General features: G+C 47.0%; 1 protein-coding gene across 5 annotated transcripts in view; it reads right to left on the bottom strand.

Moving 5' to 3' along the window:
* The window catches only part of Sipa1l2 (signal induced proliferation associated 1 like 2), a 169,080-nt gene that overhangs the window by 105,347 nt on the left and 41,017 nt on the right, over positions 1-22,716 (bottom strand). For all 5 annotated transcript variants that reach the window (XM_076572340.1, XM_076572339.1, XM_076572338.1 and 2 more), the window contains exon 2: positions 12,260-12,321. The gene's annotated coding sequence lies outside the window, so the exon portion shown is untranslated. The remainder of the gene's footprint in view (positions 1-12,259; positions 12,322-22,716) is intronic.

Below are 22,716 nucleotides of genomic sequence, written 5' to 3' on the forward strand. Positions count from 1 at the left end.
GGATTGAGAAATCTGAGAACCCTATTCCTGACTGTATTTTCTTACCTGCCTAACAAAAAAGGCCAGCTAGATAAATTATAGCCAGGAACTGCTCAAGAGGGACAAAAGTCACCTGGTACCTGCCTGGCCACAGTTACATCTCCAATCCATAGATAAAAGCATAGATTCAAATATCCCGATGCAGGCTTTCTATGTGAATCACTATTTCACATCAACGGAGCAGTGCTGGCATGGAGGGTAAGCCCAAACAAAGTAGCAGCTGCTGCCCTGGAAACGGACGTGCCATGGCCACCCTGGGCAAACAGAACCCTGCCTGGAAAGCCAGTTCTATGCGGTTTCAGCTCCTATGTGCTCCTTCCCACCACAGGACCTGGAAGGAGGGATTAGCCACTGGGATTCAAACTGAAAACAGCAAAAGCCTCCACCCTGGAAGTTAAGAGTACATCCTAATTAACAATAAGAGCAATGCCAAAAAGGGGTTGAGCCTGGGGAGACGGCTCAGTGGGTAAAGGGCTAGCCACTGAAGCATGAGGACTTGATTCTCAGCACCCAATAAAAATCCAGGTGCCACCACACCGTGTGCTCACCTGTCATCTCCTGAGGAGGCAGAGGCAGGCAGATCCTTGGGGCCCACTGGCCAGCTGGCCTAACTGAATTGGTAAGCTCCAGGTCAGAGAGACCTTGACTCAGAAAATAAAGAGATGGGCAGGAGAGATGGCTGTGCAGTTAAGAGCACTCTTTCATAGGACCCAGGTTCAATTTCCACACCCATAACATGCAGCTCACACCTGCCTGTAATTCTAGTTTCAGGGAATCCAACACCCTCCCCTGAGCATATACACAAACACATAAATAATTTTTCAAAATGTTGGACAGTGAGAAACCCAAAGGCCAAAGTTGATCTCTGGCCTCCACACATATACTCACACATGTGTATATATACAAACACAAGAGAAAAGACAAGACAAGGACTTGCCACATACACTGAGGACATGGTCAAAGAGCAAGTCTTGGCATCCAGACAGAAAGGGACCCTGAACTACTGGATAGGCAGTCCAGTCCTAAAGCCATGGCACAGCTGACTGCTGTTTTGGCCTCCAGGTGCCCAAGTGACCCTCTTTATATTGCGAATTCCTATTCAGGCACTGGCATTAGAGCCAGGATGGTGAGCTTGGTTATCACGACAGGTCTGAGACCAAGATCCATCTCAGAAAGAAAAATCAACTTTTTTTTTTCCCTGAAGGTCACTTAATTAAAGTCTCTGGAAAATTCATTTCTACTGGTTGCTGCACCTCCTCAGCCTTTATATTCACGTTTTCTTTAAATGTGTGCAGTATGGGGTAGAGTTTTACTTGGGCAATCCTTTTCAGCCAATGGCATGTTTCACCAAACAGAAAATGTACACAGCCAGGGTCCTTCATTATCCTAGCATGAAACGGTCCTCCCTGTCTCAGGGTAGAAGTGTAAGGAAGTGGCTCAGTGTCAGTGGCATTAAATTAATGTGCCTTTGCAAGGCTCACGCTAATTTCTGCAAAATTTAATTTGCGAAAATCAGCCCAAGGCTACTGCAATATCAAATTCACTTGATGTGTTAATTTCACACTCCAGGGTCTTCATCCCATGGGTGGGTGGGTGGGGGGACTGCAATTATATAAAGTAGCAGAGTGTCTGAACTTACCCAGGGGACCCCAGAGAGTAGTCCTCCCAGCCCAGCAGGAAGCCAAAGCCCAGCTTGCCTGCTGCCAGCCGCTGGGAGTATGAAGATGACACGAGAAATCCACCCGGCTGAATCAGTATTTTCCCCTCTGCAGAGCTCAACCACCAGGTACCAGCATCCCATTTAATAAACTTGGTCTTTCAGCAAAGAAATTCAGTTTGCATTTAAAAGACAAAACCAAAGGTTTGCTAGACGGCTCAGTGGGTAAACTGCCTGCTATATAAAATGCACATCTTCTGAGTTTATATCCATAGCACCCACATCTGTAAACCCAGCAATGGGGAGACAGAGATAGACCCATCCCTGGAGCTCAGGGTCAGCTACCCTAGTCCAAACAACAGGCTCTAGACCCAGTGAGAGACTGTCTCTCAAAATATAAGCTGGAGCATTATCAAGGAAGATGCATGGCATGGGCTCTTACCTCCAAATGTGCATGCATGCACACATGCATGTACTCACATGAATATATACATACAACATACACACACACACACACACACACACACACACACACACACACACACACCCCAAGTTCTCTGTTCTGACACCCACCGGTGACAGCATTATGGCTGTGATGCCATCTTCCAACTTGTACCATAGGCCCTTCACCTGAATGTACTAGCTACAAGTGTGACACCAGAAAGACAGGCAGAAACTGGTAACCTGGATATTAAAGTGACTTATTGAGCCAAATAAGACCCTTTAAAAGTTTCTCCACCATTGGACTTGCACCCCATCGGTCATTAACGAATCTTCTAGACCAGCGGTTCTTAACCTTCCTAAGGCCGTGACCTTTTAATACAGTTCCTCATGTTGTATGAGACCCCCAGTCATAAAATTATTCTCATTTGCTACTTCATAACTGTAATTTTGCTACTGTTATGAATCACATTGTAAATATTTCTGGAGATAGTTTGCTAAAGGGGTCAAGGCCAACAGGTGAGAACCACTGTGCTAGGATATAAGCATCCAGTCAGCCATTTTTACCCCATCTGCCCACGAAGCTGGTGTTTACCACAGGTCACACAGCTAAAGATGGAGGGAGCTTCCCAGCAGCTGACTAGTACTCATGGGAGGAACACTGCTGGTTGCTGATCCCCCATGGTCTACAAGAACAACACCCAGTTGTTTTGGCCTCTTCAAGCATCTCACACGGACAGAAGGCTAGCCAGCACCAAGGGAGCCAGGCCCAGGTACAGCCAGGGGCCTCCAATTCAGTGAGTTTCATGGCTGCAAGCCCCGAGCTTTGTCAGTAACAAGTTGTAAGTTAGCTAGAAATGGAAGAGCCTACAAAGACTGAACTTCTTGCAGAAGCGTGGAAGGTGCCACTGCTGGAAAGATGCAAAAACTCAGACAGCTAGAAAGATGAACAATGTGAAGTCACAGAGACTCTGAATTTCAGAGTCTTGGTTTTTATGAAGAAAAAGTAAACAGAAGCACCACTGTCCCAAGCTAAAGTTCAACAGGCATCAAAGGGGCCTTGGTTAAAGCATGAAGCCTTTACTCCTGAAGTACTAGGAAAGAGTCAGTCCTGGTGGCACAGACCTCTGTGACTCTGAAGACAGAGGCAGGAGGAGCAAAGGTCAAGGCTGGTGAGAACAACACTGAGGCATGAACAACTCTGTGGGACCCTGCCTCAAAAAAATAAAATAAAATAAAAGTGGGCAAGTGTTCCTAGCATATGCCCACAGGTCCCAGGGTCATCTCTTGTACTTAAGAAAAAAATTGAACAGCATGGTGTCTTGATGTACACATCCCTGCTCACCCGTATGAAGAGTCCTTTGGTTTAGGCATTCCCACCTCCTGTTCCCCAGAAGGAAGACCATCTCCATGTGAGGCGATCAGGACATGTTGGGTCAGAAAGGCAAAGAACGCAAACTGGAACTTTCTCATCAACACCACCTCCTCCTCGATTATCTCCCGCTCCCTCACCTCATTTATGCTGATAAAAGAGAAGGAGGCTTCAGATCAATCTGACAAGCCGGCCTTTGACTATTTAAATGGGTTTATAAACTAGGCAGGGTGGTTTGCATCTGCAACACCAGCACCCAGGAGGCTGAGGCAGAAGGACAACTGTATTTGGGGTTATTTTGGGCTACAAACCAAGATTCTTTCTCAGCAAATAAAAACAACAATAACAAAAACGCTTTAAGTTTTTGTTTTTACAAAGAGGCACCTGTCACCATGAAATGTGAATTCAGCTATAGTGTAGATATGCCCCACCAGGCTCTGAATCACCCCTGAAGAGAACCCTGTGTTTTCTAATAAAACATGTTCACAGCTCACACACCCACCAGTGCAAAGGTAAGCACAATACCACAAGACACAAACAGACCAAGATGGTGGCCAAAAATAAGATCACTACCGGTAACTCAGCATACAAACACACTCAATGAGACTCCACCAAGCCTGTAGTCTGGGGCTGGAGGGACATGCAATCCACACAATCATCCTTTGTCACCTGGTCCCTCTAGCAACAGAAACCATAGACAAGCAAAGTCAACTCCTACATCTGGGTAGGCAGCCTAAGAAGCCTGTGGGGCACTCTGCACTAATGTAGAGGTGCAGAACCAAGAGGAAGGAATGGGTTTGACCTTTCTTACCTTGGGTGAGCTACTCATCATCCAGGCTTTTATGGTCAACCACTGATGGTCCACATGGACAACTCCCTCAGGAAGGCCTGGTGGAAATTTCATCTTCTGGGCCCTACCCTAGGCCTACTGAATCAACACCAGAGCTAACAGGGAAGGGGACACGGGATGCTGTGTGCAGTGACCTTGATAATGGATCTATGAGCAGCGATGCTGTTTAATATCACTCAACAGCTTCCACAGCTGAAGCGAGCAGGTGTCCAAAGAGCCAAGCACCTGAGGAACCCGGAGAGAAGCATCAATACCACCTGGCTGCCAGCCAGGCCACTGACAAGCCCAAGGAGAATGAGAGACACTGGAGAAGACAAAGGGCAGAATGGCTCAGCAGCCAGGTGAACCTAAGTGGTGCCCTCAGCCAAGCTGCACACACCTGTCCTTACAGCGGCTGGCGTCCCGGGGGCAGATCCCAGTGCCAGAGGAATTACACGATGTAAGGCCAGCCAGAGGTGTTAACCTCCCTCTGCAAGCATCGCAAGGTCATCACAGACAACTTTGAGCCTGCCAACCCCTACAAGGAATGCTAAGAAAGTCCTCACTTAGCTAATTCCCTAGAAGAAAATTAGCTTGAGAATGGTCTCCATGAAGTTGTGCATTTGAAAAAGTCAGCTGCACAGCATAAGCCTAGCAAACTGCTTGGTATAGCATCTTAATTGAGAGACACCAAGGCAAAGAAGTGACCAATCTATCCCGTGGGCATATGAGAACATCGAGTGAGTGAGTGAGTGAGTGAGTGAGTGAGTGAGTGTGAGTGAGAGAGAGAGAGACAGTGTGTGTGTGTGTGTGTGTGTATGTGTGTGTTGTCTTTCCATTTCAGTGATGGCAAGTCAGTCCTTCCATCCAGATGAACAAATTCAGAGCCTAAAATAAGAAATTAACAAGCTCCAATTGCTTTTTTCTCATCTTCTTTTGGATTTTGTTTTGACAGGGTCTCATAAAAACCAGGCTGACTTTGAACACAGTATGCAGCCAAGGGTTACTGTGAACTTGTCATCTTCCTGCCTCTACATCCCAAGTGCTGGGTCACTACCCTGGTTTATGTGGCATTGGGGATAGAAGCCAGGGCCTTGTGCATGCTAGGCAAGCATGCAGCCCACTGAGCTAGCTACAGCCCTGGCCCAAGTGGTCTTCTAAAAACAAACGTAAAGTAAAAAACAGTGCTTGCTTTCCTGATTGGTCAGCAGGCCGAGTCAAGGAGATCCTTTCCTTGGAGAAAACAACTCAAGACACAACAGACTCAGAAAGAGAAAACACCTTCCTTGTTCTCTTTTCCTGCAGCACCACTAACTATGCATATTTTAGCACGTTTTAAAAGAAAAAGGAGGAAAAATAAAAAAAAAAAAATTGCAACTTAACCACTGTCTATGAAATGGAGCTGGAGAAGGCATGGGAGTGTTCCACAGACACCCAGCACAGCCTGTCAAGACTGTCAGACCTCTGGATCTCCGAGCTACTCTGCTGCTTTCCAAGGAAGAAAAAGAAAAAGATGAAGCAAAGAAAATCCTACACGCCTGAACAGTGAGGCGGGAAAGCCTGCTTGTAACTCAGCCTTGTCAGACAGAACACAGCAGCCTCAAAAGGTTCAATAGCCTTTTTATAAACCTATTGTGTGGAGTAGTGCCTAAAAATAGTGTGGTTCCCAGGCAAGCAGATCACAGGAGTAATGCCTGCGTGCTAAGCTTCACACAATAGACAAAGGATGGGGAAAGGAGGGCAGGACGGATCTCCTTTTGCACCACCAGGCTTTTGTAGCTGGTTGCCTTCCTCCTTGGACACTCCCCTGGACTTTGTGTCCTTGGACCACAGGGTGAACCACACCAGCCCTTATACCCTACTCATGAAGATGAGAGGGCCGGTAGGTAATGGCAGAGAAGTTGAGCATCACTCACAGCATCACTTGTTCATGGCCACTAAAGAGAACTTTCTTGTCCCTCAAAGTGGCCTTGAAGGCCATGCCTACATTATGACAATTACTATTGTTCTTGCTAATTTTCCCTTGTGCGGAAGCAGCTTCTCCACTTCCAATGCCTACAGGAATCACTCAGGAAAGCCTAGAAAACACCGATGTTGGTAACTCACTGTTGATTCGGCTCTTAAATATAAAACACCAGGATTTTCAAGTTTCCTAGCTGCAAGATGGTTCAGTACGCAAAGGTGCTTGCAGGCCTCATGAGCACAGTTGGATCCCCGGAACCCATGTAAAGTGGAAGGAGAGACTTGACAGTCCAAGTTGACCTCTGACCTCCACACCCGCACTTTGGCATGAGGTTCCCCTTTCCAATACAAATATGCCATTATTAGATTGATTACATCCAATAGGTTCATTCTTTGAAAAAGTGACATGCTTTAAAGATAAAGGGCCAGAGACCAAGAAATGGGAGCAACTTGGCCGGGCGGTGGTGGCGCACGCCTTTAATCCCAGCACTTGGGAGGCAGAGTTTCTTGAATGGGCAGCTAAGAGATTAAGGTAACATAAGGATCCTGACCAAGCTAGGTCCATTGCCCTAGTCAGCAAAGTAGGCAACAAAAACACGTTTTTGAGTCTGGGGCTCAGTGGGTAAAGTGCTTACCATGCAAGCAGCATGAGGACCTCCCCAAGTTTGATCTCAAGAATGTATGTTAAAGAAAAAAAAGCCCAGCACAGACGTACACACTCATAAACCTAGTGCTGGGGAGGCAGTGACAGGCAGGTTTCGGGGGTTCACTGGTCAACTAGTTTATTTGCTAAGTGAGTTTATCGACAAGCTAGTGAGAGACTCCATCTAAAACAGAACAAAACCAAGGTAGAAGACACCTCACGAATAACATCTGAGGGCGGCTCTATCCTCTATGTGGACATATACACACGTGCACCTGCAGATAGACATGTACACACACACACACACACACACACACACACACACACACACACACACACACGCACGCACACCAGTCTAGAGTGAACCATTGTGAAGGCTGAAGCCTGCACAGTCTATACAACCAAGGGACCGAGAGCCCTTGTGGAGTGCACAGCTGGACAGAACAGAGCCAGCACTGTGAGAGGTGGCATCAGAAACAGGAGGCACATGACAGGCTGAAAATTTAAAAGCCGCATTTCAACACTCCTACAACCCTGATTCTAACTCAGCACTCACGTTTTCTAATACAGTGTTAGCATCTTTGCCATGACGTTTTACTGGGGATACAGGGCAAGCCCAAGATGGGGAAGTGACTGTGTGCTCAAACTCTCTGAAATGGACAAGTCTACAGTACAGAAACTGCAGCTGGCTCAACCCAAGTCCAGGAGACATCCTGATCCCCTGACTGTCCTGGACAGAATGAGACTATGCTATAGACATCTGCGTCCACCTCCCACGCTCCAGCTATCAGGCTCCTGAGAGAGTGGACCCCGAGAAACTGGACTTTCCAAATAATCTCCTGCTCATGAAGGAAAAGGCTGACGCCTGGTGCCAGCCAGAGGAAGAGCTTGTCTCCCAGGACGAGATGTTACCCAGTTCTGACAACCTGTCAGACCACCACGCGGGACAGACTGGAGCTGAAACAACAATGCATTAGTGATGGGCAGGCCCACACCTTGACCAGGACTGCTCAGCTGTGCACACCTCTGCCCTCTCTTCAACCTAAACCTTCTGTCAGGACTCTGAAGAATGGGAGTGAGGGGAGGGGCACTGACCAGCTAGGCTCCTCCTCTCAGCTGGCCACACTGATTCAATCTTAGCTTTCTTGGCTTTTCACTGTCACGTGTGCCTCTAAGTGGTCTATTGAGAGGGCAGCCAGGCCGAGGCTATTAGGGCTGCCGGGGCTCAGGCGCTGACCCTAACACCCTCCGCCCCCCTCTCCATGTGGAATGCTGTGGTCCTGAGCTCAGATTATCTTAGGTCACTCACTTCTATGCCAGACTCAGTTTCGGGTACTGCACCTTGAAGTTTAGCAGGCTCCCAGCTACTAAACCCTGAGGCTAAAAGTGCTGCGAGATAACACAGGGAACCATGCGGCTTTAACCAGCTGTAACCACCCACCTGATGCTCCCACCAGCAGAATGGAAAAGGCACTGATTTACAGGCGCAGAACAAAAGGAGGCCATAAACTGCAGGTCATCTCTTCCGGGGTGGAAGAAGTCATTCAGGGTCACTTGTGTTGCCTGCCTATGGTCTCAGTCCCATCTGGCTCAGATTTCATTCTTACTGTAGTCCCTTCTAAACAGAGTAATCATGTTACATGGACATAACCGATCATGATAAGGAAGGTATCAACAACTGAGCTAATTTTTTTCAGAAATTTTTTTTTTAGTTGAATAGCTATATTGGTGCAGCAAGTGTCCCATTAATAAAATCTGACAGAAAGCTTGAGACAGATTGTTGTATAGCTATTTCTCCAAGCTGGATGTGACCACCCAGTCTTGAAGGCCAGCAGCTGAGATCACCCACAGAGATGCTCCCACAGCCCACCTATAAACACTGCTTCCTGGCAGGACAGGGAGGCTCCAGAGCCTTTATCAGGACCCACCCCTCCCAGAGGTTATTGACTGGGGTGTGACATTTCAGTGCCTTTTGCTTATATGGAAAGCAAAGCACACAATGTCTCAGTTTAACATGCTCAAGGCAAGGCCCTGGGCTCAATCTCCAGCACCAAACAAATAATTTAGGCAAACTGCCCAAGGTTAAAGAAATTAACACTGACAATCTGGTAGCAAAGTGCAGGCTGCTATTCAACTCTAACATTAAGGTTCCTTTCATTAAATCAGGTTCCACCAAGCTCAGTTTTGGTGTGTGTGTGTGTGTGTGTGTGTGTGTGTGTGTGTGTGTGTGTGTGTGTCTGTCTGTCTGTCTGTCTGTCTGTCTGTCTGTCTCTGTGTGTATGTGGCTGTATGTGTGTATTGGGATATTCTCTCTCTCTCTCAATGTCTCCATATGTAGTCCAGCCTGGTCCTGCATTCATAACCCACAACCCTCCTGCCAAAGCCTCTTGAATGCTAGCATTACAGGTGTGTGCCACCACCACTCAAAGTCCATGTCCTGTCATGTCTGTTTACATGTATCCAGAGCCAACACGGCTCAAAGTTGACAGCCTAGCACCAGACTCTAGGTCCTTCCCCCACTCTGGGGCTCTGGCACCCTCCCTAGCAGAAGGACGCAATGGAGTACATAGAACTAGACTCGGGGCAACCCCACTGTGTTGAATATAAACAAGGACTTTCATCAGCAGATTCAGTTCTACAGTTCCCACGCTGTAGCCAAGCTTAGCCTCTCTGTTCACTTCTCTTTAAACAGCCCTGCACAGCGGGGGTTGGCTGGGCAGGTGTGTAGGGAAAGGAACCAAATCACCCAGGATCTCCAAGAACCTGGCCTACGGAAAGGCAGAGGCAGGAGTGCCTGGGTTGGAATGACTCAAGCTGTGTGGATTCTTCCAACTGCTCTCAGACACATGGTTAATTAACAGAGACAAGCCTCCACGGAACAAAAACAGTTATTTCACTAAGGAATCAAAGTCTGAACGCTCCCCATTGTTCCTCAGTGAATGCCTCCGTCTCAAAACCTTCCATTGCCACCAAACACACGCTCCATATCAACAAACAAACTAGAGAAAGGAAACAGCTTATGAAATTACAATGTGTTCTGTGACAGAGCCCAGCCCTCGGACTCACAAACTAAGAGCCAACTCAGCTGCTTTTCACTAAGGGGATACACAGAAGTACGTCTTTATAATGCAGGACTGTAAACACCTCCCAAAGAGAAGGACACTGCCAGTGTGGTACATAGCAAGATGTCATATTCCACGTATTTGCAGGACCACATGTGTACATATGCGTGTAGGGGCCAGAGAGGGGCACACATGTGGAGATCAGAGAAAAGTCTGTGGGAGTCAGTTTTTTCCTTTTACCATGTGGCTTCTGGGAACTGAACTCAGGCAAGCACCTTCACCTACTGAGACATTAATTCCTTTGCGGGGTGGGGGGTAGCAACAGCTCTGAGTGGCCTGGAACTCCATGTAGATCAGGCTGGCCTTGAACTCACAGATAACCACCCGCCTCTGCCTCTGAGTTCTGGGATCAAAGGTCTGCAGAACCACACCCCAGGTAATTCCACTTTTTAAATGTACCTGATTGTAAATGTGACTAGATTTACGGGAAGTCTATGGGCACCAAAATGATCACCTTCCGAGAGTACTCCACACAGGGACACTTTCTCTATTTCATGTTTCTGAGTTGTATGAAGTAATATCTTTATTATAATAGTATAAACTAGGGTTTCTGACAAAATGACGGATGCCTAAAATCTAGCAGGCATCATCAGAACTGCTCAGCCTGAGCATATTCTAGGACCTGCCCAGGACCTTGCTCCCCATGCTTACCCACTAAGCCTTGCTCCGGAAATAGAGACCCCACAGGCTGGAGAAACAAGAGCAGCTGCTTCCCACAGCTCTCCCAGGTGAGGAAACGCCAGAGGGTCCTCAACTGTGTCCAGGTAGTTCCAGGAGGCCCCCAGGCCGCCACCTGGCTTCAACGGCACTGGCTTGTCACCTAGCAGGAGAGGAGCCCAAGGCACTGGAAGGCAAGGTTCTTTCCTAAAGCAAAACCCAGGCAGGCAGGCAGGCCTGCTTATTTCCTGTGCTGGGATGCTCTCACCTCCCTGCAGTTCTGTCCCCACATCAGAGTTTACACAGTAAGTGGACGGAGACTTCAGGATCCCATCAGGAGGGAACACAGCTGTGTCACACACAACCCATCCTGGTCCTCTACCTCCAATCCTCAGCATTCACTCCTCTCTGCACAGAGACTTCCACAGCCTCCCCACATACATGAGCCTCATGCACTGACCCTGTGCAGTGAGAAAGTATGAGGTGAATCTGGCATCTCCTGTGGGGATATCTTGCCCTTGTTCGTGTGCATGCGACAGACAGACAGACAGACAGACACACACGCACGCACGCACACAAATATGGAAGTCAAAGGCTGCAGGTACCAGGATGAACAAGAGACATGGCAGTTCTAGGCAGCACGCAGACCTGGACTGGACACTGCATGGAGGTGGATGATGCCATGAAGGGCACTCTGGGTCAAAAGATGAACGAATTGGGATGTTGGTAACAGATGGGGCATAAATGAGTCCGTATTAAGTAATTCACTGTGACCCAAATACACACATTTTTTATTCCTAGAAAATATACATTTATGTTCTTAGAGGCAAAGGGTAGAAAATCAGACATGTGAGGTCCAGATAGGCACATATGTGAGTGGTCTTACAAGGCAGGACAGAGTAGGTCAGGAACTGGTTTTGACACACGTTAGAGGCCTAGTATGCCAGGTGGTCACCCCTAACTGGCCCCTTCTCAGATCTATCTCATTTCCTGCTGTTTCTATATTCACCTAAGGAAGGGGGCAGCACAGTCTTGACGCAAGGCTGAATGGGTAAGCCGACAATTGGTCCTATCTGCCTCATCCATCTAACTCATAACAGCTCATCTCAGCATGCCCCACCACGTCCTGCATCCTCCAGGACAGTGGACTTCAGGAGCCCTTTGCCTGCAATATGCTCCCTTGAGTCCCTGTTACTTAGGGAGCACTCTCTATGTAGAGATGCACAAGCTGACTAGAAAATGCATACTCGCGTAAACACACCCCGGACACACAGAGAAACCCATCAGTGACTTGGTTTGAACCAGTCCTCCCCATCCCCCTATTTAGGCAACTCCAAAGTTCAAAGGAGCCTATGTGAGCCCTGCCAGCCCTGTTCACCACATCTGCTGTGAGTAAAAGAAAAGAATCACAACATTCAATACACCCAGAAAGAACAGTCTTTCCAAAGAACCATTATTGGGACACAGGAGTCCAATTAAAACATCAAATAGCCGTGGAAGGTAAACTGGGTCTGTGCGGCAGCCTGCAGCAACTTACCTAAAAACACTGCAGCCTCCGGTGCAGACAGAGCCTGAGTTCACAGAGCCTGCAGCAAGAACCTGCAGGGAAGAAAGAGATCTGGTCAGATTCCTGAGGGAAATTTCAACAGCAGCTTTCAGTGTAGTCAGAATCCCTGGGTAACCCGAGCCCCTGCTGGAGACCCCAGGCAGGCAGATCCAGGTTCATCAAGGACACCAAAGCATTTTCTTATCTTTTTCCTCCTCCTCCTCCTCCTCCTCCTCCTCCTCCTCCTCCTCCTCCTCCTCCTCCTCCTCCTCCTCCTCTCACAGCCTGTAATGGAGCTTGCTGAGGTTGAATGACTCGAGATAGTGTCAAAGGTTGACCAAAGCAGCAGGTAAAAGAACCCAGCTGGCCACTCTGAATCCAGATGTGGAGATTTGCAAACGCGGACAGTCGCTCTGTACACTGCTACTCTTGTACTTGCCTTGGAGAAGTTATTTTTGAAAAATATTGTTTATAACAGAAGGCAACGGGTTTATTGCCAGTTTTTACATACACTCCTATTGTGTTCTGTCATTTCAAGAAATACTTTTGCCAGGTGGTGGTGGTGAACACCTTTAATCCCAGCACTTGGTAGACAGAGACAGGCTGATCTCTGTGAGTTCGAGGCCAGCTTGGTCTACAGAGCGAGATCCAGAACAGGCACCAAAGCTACAAAGAGAAACCTTGTCTCAAATAAAAAGGAAGGGAGGGAGGGAGGGAGGGGGGGGTAGGGAGGGAGGGAGGGAGGGAGGGAGAGAGAGAGAGAGAGAGAGAGAGAGAGAGAGAAAGAAAGAAAGAAAGAAAGAAAGAAAGAAAGAAAGAAAGAAAGAAAGAAAGAAAGAAAGAAAGAAAGAAAGAAAGAAAGAAAGAAAAAGAAAGAAAGACTTTTAAGGACTTATTTATATGTGTATGAGTGTGTTGCCTACATGTACATGCACCACAGGCACACGGTGACCCTGGAGGCCAGAAGAGGTGTCAGGTTCTCTGGAACTGAAGTGACACATCGCTGTGAGGTTCAGAATGGGAGGCACAGTCAGTGAGTCCCTCAGCCTTGCCATGGGATCCAGGATTTGCACCCCAAAGAACTGAAAGCAGGCTCGAGAGCAGAGGTCCTCAACCTTCCTAATGCTGAAACCCTTTAATATCATTCCTCACGCTTGGTGACCCCCAAACCATAAAATTATTTTCGTTGCTACTTCATGAGTGTAATTTTTGCTACTGTCATAAACTGTAATATAAACATCTGTATTTTCTGGTGGTCTTAGGTGATCTAGTAAAAGGGTTGCTTGACCCTAAAGGGGTCATGGCCCACAGGTTGAGAACCACTGGTTATGTGTCAACTCAAGTTGACAGCAGTTCTCTTTCCAATAGGCGGACAGTAGAACCAACCCAAGTGTCCACTGATGAGGGAATAAACAAACTGTGGCCCATTCATACAACGGAATTTTATCCAGCCTTAAGGAGGAAGGAAATTCTGACATCTACTACATTATGGATGAATCTTGAGGGCTGCTAAGCAAGATCCATGGGTCACAAAGGGACAAAGGCTGAGATAATTTCTCCTAAGTGGGATTCCTGGAGTAGTGTAGGCTCAAAGCAGAAGCAGAACGGGTTGAGGGAAGGAGAGATGAGGAAGCTGCCTTACCAGGTTTGGAATTCTAGCCTTACAGAAAACCACAGACACACACCATGGCTGCATAAATGTGAATTTACTTGATAATGCCAAACTGCTTATTATACCACAATATAAATGCCCCCAAAGCCAAAATATTTATCAAAGATGTCCTAACATTAAATAATTAGGTAATATCAAGTGTTCGCTGGCCCACATCACAGCAGCCACTGGGTAAGTACCCACAGACCACCAAGCTCTAGCTACTGTGACAGAACAACAGCACACAGTGTCTGTGATGGTCTCTGTCACAGAGGACGTGCAAGGGGGATGCTACCTACATTCGACACACTGAGCAGTCACCAGGGAGACCGATGTGGGAGTCGTTACTGTGCTGCAAATGACAAGTGTCGCCCCTGAACACAATATGATCTTCCAGAATTTAGAAAAGAGGCATCTCTGAAGCATCACTATTTCTCAAGAATCAAGATTTCAATTTTCCCCTAAGGAGGGTTCCGTTCTCAAATGCCCCCATGTGCACATACTATGAAACCCTGACAGAACATACAAAGTTAAGTTTACGAGGTTCTACCACTTCTAGTCTGTTTCATGCCTTCACCTCTGCGTTAATTCACTTTCTGTAGTTTATAGTGAGATGCCCTACACAGTGAGCATTCTGGAAAAGCTCCTTCCCTTCCTCTGACGCAGCAAACATCCCATGATAAGCAATGCCCCACTCGTTCAGCTGGCTGCTTTTGTTTATGGGCAGGAAAGGAAGCCACAGATTCTCCAAGTAGCAATGGGGGCTCTGGAGCCGGGCTGCACTTCCTCCTTCACAGGTGGCTTGTGAGGCAAGGGCTCACAAGCAGTGAAGTGGGGGCGGGGTGAGAGGGCAAAACTGGGTTTTCAGCAGCACAGTCTTCTCCAGCAACTGCCATGAGCTGGGACACAATAGAGAGGGCAGGGAGGTCTGCATTCCTCCGTCTGTGCAGAGACACATCACAAGATGTTCTGCACAGAAACCAACCATGCAGACGTGCCCCTCTCCCACACCGTGTTCCTCCCAGCAGGTTTCCTGATGAAGTAAGGTTCTGAGAAAGTGCATCTAGCATTGACCCACAATTATTACATCTAGCTTTCTCCAACTGGAAGGAAGACAACCTTGCCTTTCAGGGAAAGCCAGCACCCAAGGAAGGCTATGTTTTGTTTTGTTTTTTCAAGACAGGGTTTCTCTGTGTAGCCGTAGCTGTCCTGGATCTCACTCTGTAGACCAAGCTGGCCTGGAACTCAGAGATCCACCTGCCTCGGCCTCCTGAGTGCTGGGATTAAAGATGCACACCACCACCACCCAGCTTGTGTTTGTGTTTTGTTTGTTTGTTTGTTTTTTGTAACAGTAAAATTCTTGAGGCTGGGGGATGGCTCAGCTGGCAAAGTGCAAGCTGTGTAAGCATGAAGGTCTGGGTTCAGTCCCCAAATCCCATGAAAGGAAGTCAGCTGTAGTGGCGTGCTCCTGTCTGAATTGTGAACCCCAGGCCAGTGAAGAGACCTTGTTTCGTAAAACAAAATGAATGGTATTTAAGGAAAGACACCTAAGGTTGATCTATACCCCTATACACCCGCACATAAGAACACACACTCTACCTCTCAAAACAAAGTACTGAAAATTCCTTGTCAATATACTGAGACCTCTCCAAGGCAAAAACAGGCATGCCAAACCATGCCCTGTCCCACTCTGCTCATGGCCCAGAAGCTTTGGCAATCAATAAAGGGGTCATCTCTCTCCCCTCAGCACCCTATGCAACTGGGCATGGCCACCTTATACCTTCACCAATCTGAGATATGATGACAAGAACACGCAGCAGCAGATGCCAGCTTTTGGGCCTAGCTCAGCTTACCCAGCAGAGGTGGACATCAGCCCAGTCCCCATGAGCCCCCAAAGCCCAGTTCACACCTCAGAAGACAAGCTGAGAACATGAACAGTCAGTGGTAGGTGCAGATCACACTATGGGTCACAGGGGACTTTAGTACATGGACATCATCACCCTTCCTAGAAATGACCTCTGGACACTAATGCTCTGGACGACGGTATGTGTTCAACATGCTGACCACTCACCCAGGCTAGTGTACACGTACACACACACACACACACACACACACACACACACACACACACACACACACATCTGTTTGTGCACTGAGGCAGGTCAAGATCTTGTGGAATTCTCAATGTGAACTGCACTGCAACTTGGGTGGCTTAAGGACATGATTACTCTGGTTCTTTTCAAGTTCCTCAGGAAAGGAGGAGACATGGACACAGAGACCCTTTGAAGCTCTTTAATAGTCAACAAATAGTCATGGAGCACATCTAGCACCCACAGACAGACCTACATGCTCTCCCCACCAAGATGCAATTCTTGGCACCAGAATGTCACTGCCTAGTACAGGGAGCCAGGCTTCCCACGGAATGGATCCAAGTGTCCTCAGATGGCACCAGGAGAAATTTCTGGTGGGATACTCCTCACTGGAAAGGAGGAAGTCATATTTGACTTGGAAGAAGACACAAGGAAAAGGAAAGGCTTTGTAGAGCAGGGGACATCAGAGAGGCCTGCGTTCCTTTACCCTAAGACTGTTAGGAAGGTATTCACCTCGTCACTCGGTCAGACCCACCACTCTCATCTCAGTGTGGCTGGGGCTAGTGGGAAACTTCCAGGATTTGGATCACCTCTCATACCTCCAATCACACATCCTTTCGGCCCTACAGCACCTCGCCTCACAGGACACTGATCTCAGCCTCGGATCAGCTCACGGGGCCCTCTCTCAGCCCTCCACCTCACCTCACAGGGCCCTCTCAGTTCTATATAGCTTCAAAGGTCTTCACTATCCACTTCTCTGACATCTCCAGGAGAGAATACAGTTAAAGAGCTCCCAGGTGCCCTCATTCCCCACTGTATCCCAAGGACACTGTAATTTCAGTCTCTTGTGTGATGTATGTTTGTTATAGTCAACTGTGAGTTCATGACAGGCAGGAGTCTTAGGTATAACAGGCAATCAAGAAATAGCTGGTAACAATGAATAAACGTAAGCACTTAAAAACATTGGCTGCTGCCGCTGCAGTGAATTCCACATTTTTGTCCTGTCCCCCTAAATTTACTATCTTAATTCTTCTTTGTGAATTTTGGGAGTTAATAATAAATTACTATCACTACCATAAGTGGTACAGGAAATTCTCTGACTCTTTTAGCACTTACCATAGACAAAATGAATAAGGAAAATCTCAGAACCAATAGATTCTAAAGCTTAAAAAGCTCTATCCCATAATGTCCACAAAAGCCAAATTTGTAGGCAAGGCAGCCAGCTCATCCCTGGCAGCCTTCCTACCCTCTGTTCACCCAGCTCCCTATTCTGCCACACTGGTTTTCATGCCCAGACAGTGGCTCTTCACACTTGCTTTGGCACAGGGTGGAGTAGGGAGAAGTCATCTCGGCATCTGCGGAAGCATCCTCTCCTCCACCTGACTTGCAAAACACTTGAGACAGGTACCATTTTCATAATGGAATGCAGGCTCACTCACAGGATGTTCTATGCTAGGAAGTACGGTGCACCACGAAGGCATCCCCACCCAGGCACAACAAAGGCCCCTGACCTGGCATGCACAGCTGATCCAGGTTTTCCAGTCATCTGCTAGGCTGCTTTAGCACCTGCTTATAGACAAGCAAAACATTAGAACTGAGAAGATACCATTTATATTCATTATCTTAAGAGCTGAGCTCTGATCCAACCCTGGACCACCCATGGTTAAGTGCAGCACAGTGAGAGCCTTGCTGTGCTGTGTGTGCTCTGTGCAGAAGCTGATCAGAGTTCCAACTGAACAATGCCTTGAACATGTTCAGCCCGGGCGCCCTATAGTGTAAACCTGCAGTGGTGCTCATTAAGTCAACGGAAAATGAAGAGAACGAACCGTATTTGTGAAATCCAAGTGTATTCTCTATTTTAAGGATGCAGATTAAGAGCAACCATAATAAACTAAGAAAAGACAGCCGCAAACAAACGCCTGTAGGTGTCCATAGTAGGCACATAGCTCCAGCTGATAATTTTCCCAATCGTGCTGTTTCTATTTCTATACACCCAAAGGGGCAGAGCTCACTGCCACATGAATTTCTTGATACACGCTTGACTTACTATTCATCCAAAACACAAATGAGAATCTGCCATGAGCTCTGTGAACAAAAGAAAGGTATGAAAGAAAAAATAAAGCTCATGTAGATATATCTCCCACGGGCTAAATCACTTCTGTAAGAGAATGAAGGAATGTATCCATGGAAAATTATGGACCCGTTTTTCCATGTGGGGGGAGGGAAGATTCTGGATAACGGATATTGAATATTTCCTCAACAGAACAGGGTTCCTCCTGAGTTCATTTAGCTCAGACCTTAGCCGCTATGTGTGCACCCGGGGCATAGGTCATCACTTGACATAAACAGCAAACTTCTGCAACCAATTATCTGGTATGAGAGAAAAATTCCGAGAAACCTTTGGAGATGTAATGCAAAAGAATCTCTTTTACTAAAGAGATTTTGGTAGCTCACTGTATTTAGGAATATGTGACTTTTATTCATATTTCTCTACATAATTCCGTAAACAGTCAGTTGAGTATACTCTATTGCTTTGGTAGAGGCAATGGAAAGAGTCATTGTCTCCTCTAATATCCTCTCTCCTCTTCCACTCCCCTGACTTCTCACACCAGGAAGGGAGCCAACAGATTGCTAGACGAAGTTCTGTGTACACACCAGACAGCAGAACACAGCACTGCAACAAAGCCGAGAACAAAGCTGGGAGAGAGTCAACCCTGGACCACTCATCTCCATGACAAGGCTCTCAGTCTTAACAACCCACCAAGGGAGAGCTGAGGAGGAGCAGGCTCCAGCGCTGGCAGGGAGCATGCAAATCAAAGGGCCCCAGGCAACATGGAAAACAAGGAGGCAGGTTTGTAATAATGCAGCTACCGACTTGCAAACACCCCATAAACGCCTACAGAACTGAATTAAATCTCTCACAGCTTGAAGTGGGAAACCGTGTGATGAGAAAGACTGGAAAAGGTGGTGCCTCTAATCTGCAAAAATAATAACTATGCACAGCCAACCAGGTAGGGCAACAGAGTCGGAATATTTCAAAACACGAGGCCAACACCAAAAGAAGCTAAGGATGACTCAGTGTGGCTTCACCAGCCAGCCCAGGAAGATTCCACATGAAAGGAGAGTGAGGCTCACTGCCTCCCAGAGCCCAGCTGTTGCTCAGTACAGTGTCTAGCTGGGGAATTCGGCTTCCAATCCATGCCCATATCCTCTCACCAGGGTCCTTCCATGTGTGCCCCAGGTACACAATTAGAAAGACAGCATGACATCACTAGATTCCAGTCTTCCTCACCTGCAGACTGTCAACACCCATCTGTACAATGCAGATTCCAGTGGGGGGCTGTAGGACCCCATCACCAGGCCACATGGCTCCTCCAGCCTACATGCTCCCAGCTACTGGAAGGGGCCCTTCTTGCAGTCACACAAACTCAGCAGCCTTTAGAAAAGAATGCAACGGGTAAATATCAACTCATAGGGAGCCTGCTACCCCAGTGACTTCGCGACATAAAATCAGCCACAGCACAAAGGTAGTGGCTTTGAGTCACAGAAGAGTAAGTTAAACCTTACTATCACCAGGGTAGATTCTTGTCAAAGGCAGAAGAACCAGAGAAACACTGACAAGAAAGAAGAAGTCCTTCTAGGCACAGGGCCACACAAAACCAGTTTCCTGTTGTGTTCACAGGAGGCAGACAGCCCCAAGACCTGGTCACAATGCACAAACACCGGAGAACGGAGAGTGGGGGCAGCTGTCGCCAACAGGAAGGCCTTTATACTGGGCATCCTCTCAGTCAGAACCCTATGGCTAGCCTTTCGGACGAGTGTGTTACATAAAAGCTGCAGTTAGTACTTCAGGAGAGCACTACACAGTTGCTGACTGGAGGCTAAGGGGCCACAGACAAGTAGGACTGGGTAGAGAGAAGAGGGCAGGTCACAAGAAGGTAGAAGGGCTGGCCAGGCACAATTCAGAACACTATTGTTTTTAATTAAATAACATTTTGCCCTTGATTTATTTTTATGCTCTATCACAAAATTGTTGTTGTTTTTTTTTTTTAATGTCCTCCATCTATAGATCCAACTCCCTCAAATTATTCAAACTACCAACGGTATTTACTGAGTCATGGAGCAGAACAGGGTACAGGGGCTGTTGGCGCCCCCAGTTAGAGTGCCATGCTTTCGTAGTTCTCACAAATGTCCATGGTGGGCGAACCGCACATCTATCACATGCTCCCACTGTTATAACAAAACACCACAGACCACACCATTCACAAACGGAAGTTTATTTGATTCATGGTTCTGCATCTGCAAAGTTCAGGATCAAGTGACCACATGTGGGGAGGGTCTACATGCTGTCTTAAAATGGTAGAAAGTATCACACAGCTACCGAGGCCACTCAGTCCCCAGAAGATAGCGTCTGTTCTACTGAAGGTCCCGTCCGTCTTTCAGGTCCCACGTCTCAGCACTGTTGTGGGGGGAAGTAACTGTCTCATGAGGACTTCAGCCTACACAAATACACCAGATTTCCAGTCTATTTCAGTGATACTGAATTAGTATTTACCAAATATTGTTCTTTTCACTTACCACACTTCGTGTGTGTGTGTGTGTGTGTGTGTGTGTGTGTGTGTGTGTACACGCCATAGGTCAATATCAGATGTCTTTATCACTCTATACTTTATTTTTAAGAAGTCTCACTGAATCTAGATAGACCTCACCAATCTGGCTACACTGGCTAGCCAGTGGCCTCAGGGACCTGCTGTCCTGTGCCTCCAATGGGTGCGAGGATTACAGGTACCACTGCACCAGGCTAGAGTTCAAATTCAAATCCACATGCTTTTGCAACAAATTCTACCAACTGAGTAATGTTCTCTAGCCCCTCCTCTGTGCCTAAAGATAGCAGTTCTCCAACTATGTGACCATGGACCACATGGAGCCCTTGGGGCTCTTTAATGGATATACAAACTCTAACTATTTTCACAATATTTCCCAGACAGCACTTCTCATTATATCAGGAGTACAAAAGCAACTGCATGTTAAATGATGGTCTGGGAACACAAGGCAAGGTCGTAACACCAAACTACTTGGTTATCTCCCTGCCAAACTGCAGTAAAAACAAAAATAAAACCTGGGCATGGTGGGGCAGCAGTCTCAAAATTTAAAAGGTTGAGGCAAGAAGATCTTGAGTTCAAAGCCAACCTGGGCCACATAACATGAATCTGTCTCTAAAGAAATAAGCTGGAGAGCCGATTCAGTAGTTAAGAAAGCTCTTAAGTGCTCTTGCAGAGGCCCAGGCTTGGTTCTAGCATCTACATGGCATAACTTCTGTAACTCCAGTTCCAGAGGATTTGATACCCTCTTCTGTCTTCCACAGGTACTGCACACATGTGGTACACACACACACACACACACACACACACACACACACACACACACACACACACACACGCACGCACGTGCACACACACACACACACACACACACACACACGCACGCACACACATACAAATACAGTTTGAACATCTACAACACAACTTCTCACTTAAGAGTCAGGGTCATTGCAGAAGAGGGGACATAAAGCGTCTAAGAGCTCCAGGAATGGGGAGTGCTCATTGTGAGATTGTTTCCTAGAAATGGCAGAAGCTATACCCATGAAGTCTCACCAATATGGCTGCCGAAGCAGGACCCAAACAAAGATGACGCTAACAGACATGCTGATGTGGACAAGGGAGAGCTCACAAGGCTCAACCCTAGACAAAGAACTGCAGGCAACTAAGGAAAGCGGAGAGTGGGAGAAAGTCTTCCTCAGAGAAGAGCAATCAGCACACCAATTGGTTATCCACCACCAAATGGTCTGCTCTGAAAATACACGCATACGAGAGAATGAGGCCATGAATTGGAAAGAGAGCAAAAGGGGGCAGAATGCAGAAGGGTTTGAAGGCAGGAAGGAAAAAATAATAATGATATAATTACATTATAATTTTTAAAAAATTTAAATATTTAAAAAAGTTAAATAGGCCATCTCCTTCAATATCCTTCAGGGACAAATAAAAATAATTCATTGTGTAAAATTAATTAACCCTTGAGGCCCACAGCATGCACCTGCTACTGCTTTGTTGGTTCAGCATCCTGTTGTCACTCAAGGGACCGCACCTTGGGACAGACCTAGGAGCCAGTGAGTTTCTTTCTTCCAGGATACATCTGCCACTTGAGAGCAAACGATCCTGAGTATTTACCTGATGAGGCCACAGCAGAGACAATGTAAGGAAAGGAATGAAGGGCCCGTTTTCAAGGAAGACAGAAATGCCACACTTTTATGCAAAAAGTAGCCCTTCTGAAACCCTGGCTGCACTGACATCTCATAGTGCCTTGCTTGGGGTTCGCAGTGCTCGGGGTGGAACCCGGACTTTGTGCAAGGGCTCTACCACTGAGCTAGTCTCAGCCTTTCCTTGTTATCTAAATAGTGATTTCTAGAGTCATTTACTTATTATTTCCAATATGATGACTACTGACAGAACTCACATAAACAAAACATCTTTGAGGTCCTCAATAATTTGTAAGAAAAAAACAAAAAACAAACAAAAGCCTGTGATTAAACTGCCTCAGAGTCAGTATCGACAAACAACGTTAAGACGGCAGCTCCCACGAGAAAACACAAAGGGCCGATGAATGGGAAAGGATTTGATCTGTGAAGAAAGGAAGTGCGCTAACATTTT

This window comes from Peromyscus maniculatus, chromosome 5 (assembly GCF_049852395.1).
Source record: "Peromyscus maniculatus bairdii isolate BWxNUB_F1_BW_parent chromosome 5, HU_Pman_BW_mat_3.1, whole genome shotgun sequence".
NCBI lineage: Eukaryota > Metazoa > Chordata > Mammalia > Rodentia > Cricetidae > Peromyscus > Peromyscus maniculatus.